General features: G+C 45.9%; 1 long non-coding RNA gene across 1 annotated transcript; it reads left to right on the top strand.

Moving 5' to 3' along the window:
- The first annotated feature begins 1,303 nt into the window (after nt 1-1,303).
- LOC310671042 lies at nt 1,304-7,593 on the top strand. The gene is made up of 3 exons (XR_014507702.1): nt 1,304-1,680; nt 2,469-2,576; nt 6,098-7,593. It is a non-coding gene; the product is annotated as an uncharacterized lncRNA (long non-coding RNA).
- The last annotated feature ends 808 nt before the right edge of the window (nt 7,594-8,401 follow it).

The following is an 8,401-nucleotide window of genomic DNA, read 5'->3' as shown; positions in this document are numbered from 1 at the left end:
AAGAGTTGCCATTCATTCCTATGGGAAGGAAGTCAATCGCTGCACTTGGGAACAGTGGTAGCAAAACCTGCCCTTCAGTTCATAAATCTGTTGTCAAAGTTGTTTCTGATGCCTGTCCCCGCTTGAAAGCACACTCTGTCCCTCATGGGATTCATTAGTTAATGCTAAGAGTAACACACACACACAAAACCCTTCCCCCCCTTCCCAGGTGGACATGGTAAATTGATACCTTGCCTGTGGAAAGGTGGCATACAAATAACATGGTGATGGTGATGATGATGATGATGAGAGGCACAAATGAGAGGCACAAATACAAGATGGGTGACACCTGGCTTGAGAGCAGTACATGTGAAAAGGATCTAGGAGTCTCGGTTGACCACAAACTTGACATGAGCCAACAGTGTGACGCGGCAGCTAAAAAAGCCAATGCAATTCTGGGCTGCATCAATAGGAGTATAGCATCTAGATCAAGGGAATTTATAGTGCCACTGTATTCTGCTCTGGTCAGACCTCACCTGGAGTACTGTGTCCAGTTCTGGGCACCACAGTTCAAGAAGGACACTGACAAACTGGAACGTGTCCAGAGGAGGGCAACCAAAATGGTCAAAGGCCTGGAAACGATGCCTTATGAGGAACGTCTAAGGGAGCTGGGCATGTTTAGCCTGGAGAAGAGGAGGTTAAGGGGTGATATGATAGCCATGTTCAAATATATGAAGGGATGTCACATGGAGGAGGGAGAAAGGTTGTTTTCTGCTGCTCCAGAGAAGCGGACACGGAGCAATGGATCCAAACTACAAGAAAGAAGATTCCACCTAAACATTAGGAAGAACTTCCTGACAGTAAGAGCTGTTCGACAGTGGAATTTGCTGCCAAGGAGTGTGGTGGAGTCTCCTTCTCTGGAGGTCTTTAAGCAGAGGCTTGACAACCATATGTCAGGAGTGCTCTGATGGTGTTTCCTGCTTAGCAGGGGGTTGGACTCGATGGCCCTTGTGGTCTCTTCCAACTCTATGATTCTATGATGATGATGATTCTATGGTGATGATGATGATGATGATGAATGCATCAGGAATATGGAACATAAAGCCAGCATTCAGCCTTTCTGTTTTACTGAAGGCTGGTTGAGAGTTTCCTGATCAGCACATCATGGTATTACAATGAAACCTAGAGCTGGACAGAAAACACAATGGAAGGAGTGGGCATGTGTCCCACGTAAGATAGCATCAGGCATCCCCTGAGGTCAGGGACATTCTGTACACCACTCAGCTGATCCCTCAGTCCATTTGGATTTGTCCTAACAATCAGCAATTTATGCCTGAAAGGGCCCAAGACAACCACTGCCTTCACTTTCCGCTACCCTTCAGAGTGACCCCAGCATATTGCCAGAGGCTCCTTGGACCTTTCAAACCCACCAGGATGAGGCAAGAAGCCAAGAGGATTCCTCCCAGCCTTATATAATGGACGTCTTGAACCCGGCTCCTCAAACAGAGCAGCGTGTTCCTGACCAGAGCTTGAGCAACTAATACTGATCTGCCCTGAAAGCCTGCCGTCTCTCAGCTGTCAGCCTTCAAAAGCAAAAAGGTTTTCCGATGGGGCAGAGCTTGTTTCTTGAGAACCGCGGCCAACGTTTGGTTCAGGTCTGGCTACTTACGTTCTGTGTTCTGCTTTGCTTCAGGACTGGAGGTAAGTATGGTCCCCACTTCCTGTCCCTGAACAGGTGAAGCAAGAATAAGCCACTCTTCTACATAGATTAAATCTATGAGCAACCCGGGGGGGGGGGGGATGTACTTTGGGGCAAGAGTGGAATATATGCCTCCTTTAGTGGGGTTGTGATATTTCAGTGTTAGAGCTCTTGTCTTCCGTGAAGAAAGCCCCAAGTTAATCCCTTACCTACCATCTCCAGTTGAACGTTTCAGTGAGAAGATCGTGGCGTATCCTGATAATGGGGCAAAATAGACAAGGCAGTTCCCTATGTTTGTAGAAGTGAATCAAATCACCCACCTCTTGTTGCATGTGTATAGTTGGAGAGATTTAGGGCTCATGCACACTGCTGCTCACCCTGTGCTTTTGAGGCAAGGGCCAAGGGGTTTTCCATTTCCCCCCACCACTTTCTTCAGGAAAACTCGCTACTTTCAGCTGAATCCATACAAACGTCAATCCACAGAAAACCTGACTGACGATTGCTTCGATTCAGAGTGTGCCATCTTCAAGAAAGAAGGTCCATCTGTCTAGGTGGAAGGTGTTGCTAGTCTCGGGGCACAGGAGCCTGCCATAAATTTGCATACAATTTCCATATCCTATGCTATATACAGAGATGCAAATATAGTCTGACTTTCCAAGAGAAAAAGAATTGTGCTATTGCTGTTGTGGGACCTCTTCTGACAGCTATGTGGGCCAACAGGATTTTGGTGGGTTAGGTCATTGAAGATTGACGCGTCCCTCCTCAAATGAAATGATGTCTCTTACAACAGATGCTGTGATATGCAGAATCTGCAATCCAGGTGATGTGAAGAAGGTTTGCAAAACCCTTGATTCGAAATGTGAGGGATCATATTGTATGAAGATAGAAAGCTTTTCGGGTAAGGAATGTTTCCTGTTGACATTCCTCCGTTTTCTATGCTACGCGTCAATGTAGAAAACAAAGCCTTGCATTCCATATTTACTATTCTGCAGAGTGTAAACAAAGCTTCCCCTTTTGGCCACAGCAGATGCCCGTGCATTCCCTTAGTTGCGTGGCGAGTTCTCGCTTCCCCCACTGGAAATAAAGACACGTGACACCATTATTTAAGTTAATGGGCGAAAATCGGCCACAACTTTATTGGTTACAGAAATGAGCGGTATTGGCTTAGGCATTAGTCCTATTGACTATCCAGATTCAGCCCGAATGCATGAAGACCGGAAAGGGTTAACTGCCAGAAGGGGGAGTCCTGCTGATGCACATCAATTAGGAGCTCCCCTGGGGTCACCGCTTGGGGGGGCGTGCCTTAGGCCCACACCTCCATAGGCTTTGGACAGGGCAACGCCCCCCGGAATGCTTGACCGGACTACCCTTCGGTGTGGGGGAAGGGGATGGCGCTTCCTCCCCTCCCTCTCATCTACATAACAATACCCTTACCAACGCCTAACTGCCAATGCCGAGGAGTTGTGACGATTTGCTACGAGGTAGGTGAAAAACCAAATGGCTGGAGCCAATTTGCCAAGTGGAAAAAAATCCTACCAGGCCCCTTGACGGCGACCAACCGAAGTTCACAGCAATCTCAAAGAGCCTCCCTGAAGGGTGGGAGGGATGGGAAACCGGATCAGCTGGAGCAACGAAAGAGGAAGATCCTCGGCCACGCCAGCCCTAAATAGCGCAGGCCATGCCTCCCGAGTCAGCCGATTGGCTGGCAAGGGAGATGACGCGGCCGAGGATTCCCTCGTGCACATGGGGGAGGGCGTGAAGCCCACAACCCCACCTCCTCTCCAGCTCAGAAGTGGCTTTGTTAATTTTTGGGTAAGTATTCTGTGGCATATTATCAGCAGCTTCCCAGAGACAGCAACAATGATCACATGGTTCCAACACTTTTTGAAATGGTGTGGCCCTTGCCAAGCTCTGACAAGAAGAAGAAGAAGAGTTGGGATTTAATATCCCGCTTTATCACTACCCTAATAATAATAATAATAGTAATAATAATAATTTATTATTTATACCCCGCCCATTTATACCCCAGCCACTCTGAGCGGCTTCCAACTGAATATTAAAAACAGTTCAGCATCAAACATTAAAAACTTCCCTAAAGAGGGCTGCCTTCAGTTGTCTTTTAAAAGTAAAATAGTTGTTTATTGCTTTAACATCTGCTGGGAGGCCGTTCCACAGGGCAGGCGCCACTACCAAGAAGGCCCTCTGCCTGGTTCACTGCAACCTTACTTCTCTCAATGAGGGACCCGCCAGAAGGCCCTCAGCGCTGAACGATGGGGGTGGAGACGCTCCTTCAGGTATACAGGACCGAGGCCGTTTAGGGCTTTCAAGGTCAGCACCAACACTTTGAATTGTGCTCGGAAATGTACTGGGAGCCAATGCAGATCTCTCAGAACCGGTGTTATGTGGTCCTGGCGGCCACTCCCAGTCACCAGTCTAGCTGCCGCATTCTGGATTAATTGCAGTTTCCGGGTCACCTTCAAAGGTAGCCCCACGTAGAGCGCATTGCAGTAGTTCAAGCGGGAGATAACTAGAGCATGCACCACTCTGGCAAGACAGTCAGCTGGCAGGTAGGGTCTTAGCCTGCGTACCAGGTGGAGCTGGTAGACAGCTGCCCTGAACACAGAATTAACCTGTGCCTCCATGGACAGCTGTGAGTCCAAAATGACTCCCAGTCTGTGCACCTGGTCCTTCAGGGGCACAGTTACCCCATTCCAGACCAGGGAATCCCCCACACCCGCCCGCACCCTGTCCCCCAAAAACAGTACTTCTGTCTTGTCAGGATTCAACCTCAATCTGTTAGCCACCATCCATCCTCCAACCGCCTCCAGACACTCACACAGGACCTTCACAGCCTTCACTGGTTCTGATTTGAAAGAGAGGTAGAGCTGAGTATCATCTGCATATTGATGGACACCCAGTCCAAACCCCCTGATGATCTCTCCCAGCGGCTTCATAGTTTGCATGGTTAAGTTAAAACTCGTAGTAATGGTCCCCAAGGGCAATGAAGAAAAGGGGCATATTTCTTATATTATATACTGGAGCAATCAAAATCAAGAAAATGGGACAACTTATGTATTGTAATGTTTTGCTGTTCCTGTTCTTGTGGATTCATGATGTGGCAAAACTAATAATAAAAATGGATAAGAGAGTGAGGGTCTGAGGTAGTATTCAACTAGGTTTTACTCAGAAATACTGAATGTATAAACATGACTAAGTTAGACCCACTAATTTCAGTCACTATACTCTGAGTAAAGATTCGTTGAAGGCTGCCACAGATATCATGTAACCTTGAGCAAATAAAGATGAATGTTCAATAAATGGAATTGCCTCAGGTTTCACTAGGGAACAATAAATCTGCTACTGTACAACAATTCAGATTTTCCGGACAGGCTCTGAATTCACTTAGTAATGAACAAAGCGGTCAATGAGCAAATGACAAGACTGTCCTTTCCTTGTCAAACACTGTGCACCACTCGGCAGGTGGAAAGTATCAGCAGCGATATGATAAATACTGGACATTTCCAATTAAAATAGAGTATTAGAAAGCTTTTCCCCAACTCCATTTTGAACACATGGGTTCAACTGTGCAGCTGGGGAGATTCATGGACATATCACAGCAAGACAGACTGGGCAACTGTGGGGCAGCAGTACTGGAAGATCTTCCTGGCCTTGGATGCCAGCTATATTTTTGTATTAAACTGCATTTAGGGACCTTGCTTAAGAACAGGGCTTTTTTTCAGCCGGAACTTGCCGGAACTCAGTTCCGACACCTCTCAGATAGTCGCCATTGCCATTCTAAGACAACAAGAGAGGAGTTCATGGTGAGTTCCTGCACTTTTTTTTCTAGAAAAATTGGACTACTTAAGAAGATGAAATGTTGGAGAGGGACAGGAAAAGTAAGGTTACCGTTACAGGAAGTTAATGGGAATGTCGCTTGGAAAGTGGTCCATTTTGCAGGAAAGACTTCCAGTCTGAGGGAAAGGTATTCGGGATCTATCCTAGACAACAGTGGTGGAGATTATTATATTTGTTTCTTTTATTTGGACATGTATCTTTCACATGCTTTAATTTTATTCTGTTTTTATGTTGACATTTTAGCAGAATAATTTCAAAGTTCTGTTTTGAGCAGGCATAGGCAAACTCGGCCCTCCAGGTGTTTTGGGACTACAACTCCCACGATCCCTAGCTGACAGGACCAGTGGTCAGGGATGATGGGAATTGTAGTCCCAAAACATCTGGAGGGCCGAGTTTACCTATGCCTGGTTCTAAGTTTACTTATAAAGATGGAGTTTAAAACGTAAAATATATATTTCTGTGGAGAATAAGCTGTGTCTTCTCTTTTGGAACAGACTATGTTCTTATTCAATAAAATTCCCTTCATTCACTAGTTAATCTCAAAACTTTCCTTTCTCTCTCCAGCTTCAAGTGGTGAATTGCTTTCAGTCTTCACACACTGTGGCACTGAACGTTTGGAAAAGAAATGTGGACAGGAAGTGAAGGTCAAGGGAGAAATAAAGAAATTGTCATGCTGTGCAACTGACTTATGTTTTGACTGATTTTACTGTTCTGCTCTTGAATTGCTCCTCCTTCCTGTTCTAGATGTAAATGTAGATCAGAGTTGGATGAGGAGTAACCTTTGTCCTCTCCTTTGGTATGGATTTTCGACTAATGCAATAAAATTATCTTCATTGGCTGGTTAATCTCAAAAAAGATACTTCTCTATCTCTCTCCAGTTCAAACTGGTGAATTGGTGAAAGCCTTCAAAGAATGTGGCCCTGATCATATGAAAAGGGTATGTGGAATAGAACGATCAGATGCAACGAAAATGAAAGCGTCGTGCTGTGAAACTGACTTATGTTTTGACTGATTTTACTATTCTGTTCCTAAATTGCTCCTCCTTCCTGTTCCAGAGAAGAGGACCACCCATTTGTGTCCACTCATTTATGCATTCCTTCACTGTAACTTCTCCCCACAAAAGGGTGCAGTTGACTGCAGCAAGAGGGTGGGATGGGATGTTCCTTGATGAGTTCATAGACACCTACCAAGCGGTGCTTTACACTTTCTACTCTTACCTTCCCCACACCTGACCTCATATGAAGTCAGGCGTAGGGTGGATGTGGGCTGGGGTGGGGGTCTTCTGAAACAGCCTCTTGTGCCAAATGGCGAAGACCAGAATGCTTCCTTATGCCCAGAGGCCAGAGTTCCCCTCCCTTGCTAGAACTGGGCAAATCACAGAAAATTTTATCCAAAACATTGGCTTGTGGTTGGGATAGTGATGAGATTCACTAAACAAGAGGGCAAACTTGGATGGTCTCTGCATGCTCATGAGCAAAACCATCTGCCTCAAGTCATAGGACAGTTTTCTATCTTGGTCTGTTCTCTGTCTGAGTCTCATGATTTTCTGCAAACTCTGAATGATCATGAGCCCCATTCCTAGAGAGGGATCGTACATTTGGCATAACAGGCATCTGCCCTAATTCTGGCAGGGCCCTGATGATTTCTCAGCTCCTAATTACATTCTGAGAACATCTCATTCCACGCAGTCAGTCAGGATGGTCAGGTAAGGGGCTGGAGACACTTCCATCTAGATTCTCCTGGGTCCTGTCCTTTGGATTCTCAATTCATCTCTTCCTGGAGCTCATGGAACCCCTCTGTTCTTCCCAACCCCTCCTTGGTTGGAGAGCTCAAATGTTCTCTTTTCTCTCTCCTGAACATTGCAATGTAACTGGAATGTAGCAAAGATTTTAAGTAGTGTGGACTGGTGGGAGTTCTAGGTGGCCAATCACGATAGAGTTCGATAATAATAGTTAAAACGATTGCTAGTTTTGCATGCAGAAATAACGTGAGAGTAATACCTTGTAATGTTGTTTTCTCAGATGCTTCAATGCTTTCTTTCAATAAAGTTTGCAAGTGAACTTGTGGTCTGTATTCTATTTTGCTTCCGGTCTGTCATCTGGCTTCAAAATGGTGTCCAAATGTATGCAAACACAGGCAAAAACCTGCTTCTTGATAGCCACAACCATCATGCAAACTGAGATAGGGATACCTGAAGAGATGTCCAAATGCAGGCAGAGAAAAAGAACTGTCTGAAATAGATAGCGGATTTATTTTGGAATATTCTATTCAGCATCAAAGACAGCACATGCCATTTGTTCCCGATACAGGCACCACCCGCCTCACCTGCATGTGATCTACTCACACACGGCCGTGCACACACTTGACATCACAAAATAAAGAATAAATGAATGCATGGGGACGCTGGGAGGTGGAGACCAGTCTGGCAACATTTGGAGGGCATCTCACTGACTATTATTGATTCAGCCCCAATACAATTAGAAATTCTCAGATATGAGGAGTTCTCAGCCAAGGGCTCCTCCAGATGACCTCTTTATTCAATATTCACCATGGTTTGCTAGAAGCAACCTTCTGCAACGGACAGACTGTGGACTTAGCTACAGAGGTCAATTATAACATTTTGTTGTTGTTTAGTCGTTTAGTCGTGTCCGACTCTTCATGACCCCATGGACCAGAGCACGCCAGGCACTCCTGTCTTCCACTGCCTCCCACAGTTTGGTCAGACTCATGTTTGTAGCTTCGAGAACACTGTCCAACCATCTCATCCTCTGTCGTCCCTTTCTCCTTGTGCCCTCCATCTTTCCCAACATCAGGGTCTTTTCCAGGGAGTCTTCTCTTCTCATGAGGTGGACCTTTGTTGGCAACCTC

Source organism: Podarcis tiliguerta (genome assembly GCF_965153285.1).
Source record: "Podarcis tiliguerta genome assembly, chromosome: 2".
Taxonomy (NCBI): domain Eukaryota; kingdom Metazoa; phylum Chordata; class Lepidosauria; order Squamata; family Lacertidae; genus Podarcis; species Podarcis tiliguerta.
The sequence above is the reverse complement of the archived record's forward strand: the minus strand, read 5'-3'. Positions and strand labels throughout refer to the sequence as shown.